This window comes from Galeopterus variegatus, unplaced genomic scaffold (assembly GCF_000696425.1).
Source record: "Galeopterus variegatus unplaced genomic scaffold, G_variegatus-3.0.2 Scaffold4500, whole genome shotgun sequence".
In the NCBI taxonomy this organism is placed as follows: Eukaryota; Metazoa; Chordata; class Mammalia; order Dermoptera; family Cynocephalidae; genus Galeopterus; species Galeopterus variegatus.
In genome coordinates this window covers 1-4,830 of record NW_007730611.1, presented here as the reverse complement: position 1 = coordinate 4,830, position 4,830 = coordinate 1, and positions in this window count along the sequence as shown.

The window sequence follows — 4,830 nt, the reverse complement described above, 5'->3', positions numbered from 1 at the left end:
CCCGTGGCCTTGGTGTTATCAGCACCGCACTCTCCCGAGTGAGCCACAGGCCGGCCCATTGAGGTGTTCTTTTATGCAGCAAAAGCTAACTGATACAGACAGGGACAAGCCAGGCACATCTCTGTGCACCCAGCATTGCCCAGAACTGGGCCCAGCTGTGTCTAGAGTTTCATGGGGCAGCCCGTGACCTCTACCCCTCCCCCTCCCAGCTTCCAACAGACCCTGCTCCAACCCCCTTGCAAGCTGAGTATTGTCCCTACTACCAGTGGAGCAAGGGGAAAGAGGACAAACTCAGCTCTAGAAGGCAGACGCTCTTGTCATTTTACAGACAACAAAAATGCATTAGAGATAGCAGAAGCCTTTTCTAAGACTGCACAACAGAGAAAAAGACTTACCCGGTGCTGCCTCAAAGCAGGAACTTTTGTCAAGCCCGCTCAGATGCCCCATAAATGTAAAATCCGCTCTGTCCTTACCAAGTAATGGGTGTAGTCACACCCCTGACCCCAATTACTGAAGACTTTCATGTTCTATTTGTATTCATTTAATCATCAGTGTGTAAGAGTTTTACAGTGTCAAGTGTAATACGCGGTTATTACTGGGAGGGAGGAACTGTTAACAATTTAATGACGGATTTTTCTCCGCCACTGGGAGCTAAGCACAAAAGATGCTCTTGTGGCCTGCCCAGTTGTTCAATCACTTAGCAATTCAACAACCATCACCGAATGCCTGCTATAGGCCAGACACCATGCAAGACAGATGTGGTCCCTGCGCTCAAGGACTCACAGTCTGACAGAGGAGACAGATGTTAAACAGATAACCATACAAATTAAACAATTATATTTGTGGTAAGGTCTTTGTGGCAAAGACAGGGATCACCACGTATTTCAGGAGCTCCCCTACCTTTTCTGTCACATGACTAGTTCTGACCAATTGTGCATAGACATGACCAATATGTGCGTAGACGTGACGGGTGGCGGTCACTCTGGGCTGAGAGCTAGTAGGCCTCCGTCCCTCTCTTCGATGAGTTCCCTTAGCTACAAAATGGAGGAGTACCACCAGATCCACAATGGACTTCACTGAGCAAGAAATAAAGCTTCCTGTGTTGTCTTTGAGATTTGGAATTTGTCTGCTGGGCAGTTAGTGTTAATTACCTTGACTAAGGAAAATTTGCCACAAGAGAAGGGAGGAAAAATACTCTCCCCCCATAACTAAGCTGCGTCAGTCTCCTGCATTACAAATCTCCCCAAAAAGTTTATGATTCCCTGGGTCAGCAATTTGAGCTGGGCTCACTTGAGCTCCTGCAGGCAGCAAAGCAGCCTTGGCTGGGATGGCATCTCTCTGCTCCACGAGGTCTCCTCCTCCAACAGGCTTAGCCCCTGCTCCCTCAGGTGGTGGTCTCAGGGTTTCACAAAGCAACAGGAGAGAACAAGTTCCAATGTGCCAGCTGTGCTTGTGTCACATTAGCAAATGTCCCACTGGCCAAAGCATGTCACAGAGACCAATTCAGGAGGCAGAAAAATAGACTTTCTCTTGATGGGAGAAGCCAAAAATAATTTATGGCCTTTTTTTTTTTCTTCAATATATAACATGATCAATATATCACTGTGTACCTAAAACTGGTCCTGCACATAGTATGCCCCTAGGCAAATTTCTTGGTGATTCTAGGCCTCCGACTGTTTCCCTCCTCTCTGTGTCCATTACTTAAGGCTGGGCCTGAAGCCTCTTCTGGCCCTTCGCAGAAGTGAGCCTACCCTGCCCTGTGCCACCAAAGCCCTCAGAACAGGGTCTCTGAGATGGGACTGGTGAGTCAGAACACATAGGATTCTGCATTTTCACAAACTCCCTGGGCATCCAAGTTGGAGAACCTCTGTATTTGGAGAAACTCTGATTCCTTGGGGACTCAAAGCTCATTTCAGCTCCACTCTGGACAGGTTTGACCTCAGCCCAGATATAAAATGGGTATAAATTCTACCTGCCTGTATCAGTCTGTTCTCCATCACTTATAACAGAATACCTGAAACTTGGTAATTTATAATGAAAAGAGGTTTATTTCTTACAGTTTTGGAGGCTAGGAAGTCCACAGTCCAGGGCATGCATCTAGTGAGGGCCTTCTTGGTGGTGACTCTTTACAGCAAAGCAGGGTGTCACATGGCAAGAGAAATGCAAGAGTTCTCTCATGTGGTCCTTATAAAGCCACCAGTCCACCCATTACAACTCATGACTCCATGAATGGATTAATCCATTCATAAGGGCACAGTCCTCATGATCTAATCACCTCTCAATGGTCCCACCCTTTTAACACTGTTACAGTGGGGGCCAAGTTTCCAATATATGAACCTTTGGGGGACACATTTGACCCATAGTGATCACTCCCTGTGATGCAGGAAGGGCTTATAGGTGCAGGAGGGCTTTATCAGATGTCAAAATCTGAGCCACCACTACAGTTGTACCAGCTTCATGGAGAAAGACATTCAGCCCTCGTCCCATCATTCTCTCTCCCCTGACCTGACTTCATGGCTCTACATAGCACTTAGCACCACCAGGCAGTACATTAGATATCTATTTGTTTGTATGAGTTCCATAAACCCAGGGACTGGGTTTTGTTTATAACCATCTCCCGAGCTCCTTGAACAGTGCCTGGTACACAGAGATAATCAGTAAATGTTTGTTGACTGGCTGAATGAAAGTGGTTGCTGTGCCTACACATGCCTAGAGCAAAGTCAGGACACTATTAGGGATGATTAAAATTTACTGAACACATAGCACATGCTAAGCATGGCTCTAAGTGCTTTCCATGCATGATATCATTTAACATGTGATAGCCTGCCGCCAAGATGGTCCCCAGTGATCTTTGCCATCTGGTATCCATGCCCTTGTATAGTTTCCTCCTCCCCTCAGCTGGGCTGACTGGTATAACTAATAGGATATTGTGAAAATCATGGAATATGACTTTTAAGGCTATGCCATAAAATATGTTATGGCTTTTGCCTTGTGCTCCTGGATCAACTGCACTGGGAAAAGCCAGCTGCCATGCTGTGAGAACACTCAATTAGCTCTATGGAGAGGTACTAAGTCATCCTGCAAATAACTGGCACCAACCAGTCTTGTGACTGAGCTTTCTTGAAAGTCAATCCTCCAGCCCCAGTCAAGTCTTCAGATGACTGAAGCCCTAGCCGACATCCTGACTACAACTTCACAAGAGACCCTGAGCCAAAACCACCTAAGAAGCTGCTCCCCATTTCCTATCCCATAGAAACTGTGAGATCATACATGTTTACTGTTGTTTCAAGCTGCTAATTTTGGGGTAATTTATTACATATCAGTAACTGATAACTTGTACATATTCTCACAGAAGCCTATAAGGAAGAAATCCTTATGATCACAATTGTACAGAGGAAAAAACTGAGGCCTAGAGAGGGGGACTCTCTTGTCCAGTGTCACACAGATAGTGAACTGTGGCACTGAGATTGGAATCCAGGTTTGAATGACAACAGAGTCTACCTACTGGGATAAAGGGTATCCACGTTGAATCCCAGTTCTGCCCTTGAAAGGCCAAGACCAGGACCAGAAAACCTAAAAGAATATATCTGCCCCCAAAACAAATCTGTGCAGGTGATTTCAGGGCTGATGGGAACATGACCGTAATAAATTGGCAAAGGCAGCAGAGAAAACAAGGCTACAGGAGCGAAAATCAGCAGAAACAGACACACTCAGACTTCATATATCAGTATTACCAGACACAGATTATAAAACAAAAATGTTTTGCTATGTTTAAATAAATAAATAACAAGGTAGAAACTATTATCAGACGTAGGGTTACGTGACTACGCTAATTGTCTGGTTAGGGCTATTGTCAGAATCCTGCCGACATAGCCAATTGTATGGCTACACCAATTGTATTGCTAGAGCTAGGGCTCAGACCCTTCAAATCCATTGTACAGACTGGGTGAACAGCCAACTCATATGCCAGGCTGGGTTACCAGACCCCTCACATGCCATGCTGGGTCATCAGACCCCTCGTGCCAGGCTGGGTCACCAGACCCCTCACACATAGGTCCACAAGCACTAGGTAATTGGGAAAGATCCTGGGAGCCATTGGCAGATGAGATGAGCTCAGTCTTTAGCAGTAGCAGTAGCAGTAGCAGCAGTGGCGGCAGCAGTGGTGGCAGCAGTGGCGGCAGCAGCGGCCTCTTGGGCATCCCAGGGGCCCTGGCAGAAACAGCTTGCAGCAACAGCCTCCAGCAGCAGTAGTGGCCTCCCTGTGGCACCCCAGGGGTGCACTAGGGGTGGGGGGCCCTGTGGATCAGAGCCACTCATCCTTTATATGTAAGTCCATAACCCAGGACACCTGGGTGCACATGCACAATTACATTAGACAATAACCAAGGAACACTTGGGCATATGTGCATATTTACATCAAATACTTGGCAAGATTCTGAACATCTGAGGAGCCCTGACCATTTTCCTTCACTTTCCCTACACCTGAATATAGGGAATTACATCTAGAGACAACAGATTTGAAAATAGCCTAACAGAATTTTTAAAATAAAAGATATAATAACCAAAACTAAAAAATTCAAAAGATGGGTTAAACAGCAGATCAGACACGGCTAAAGAGAGAATTAGTGACATAGAAATCAACACCAGTCACACATCATAGTAAAAATCCAAAGAGAGAAAAAAATTCTTAAAAGCACTCAGAGAAAAAGAATCAGAGATTACTTTAAAACAAAACAGCAGTATGACATGGATTTCTTTCTTTCTTTCTTTCTTTTTTCTTAAAGATGACTGGTAAGGGGATCTTAACCCTTGACTTGGTGTTGTCAGCAG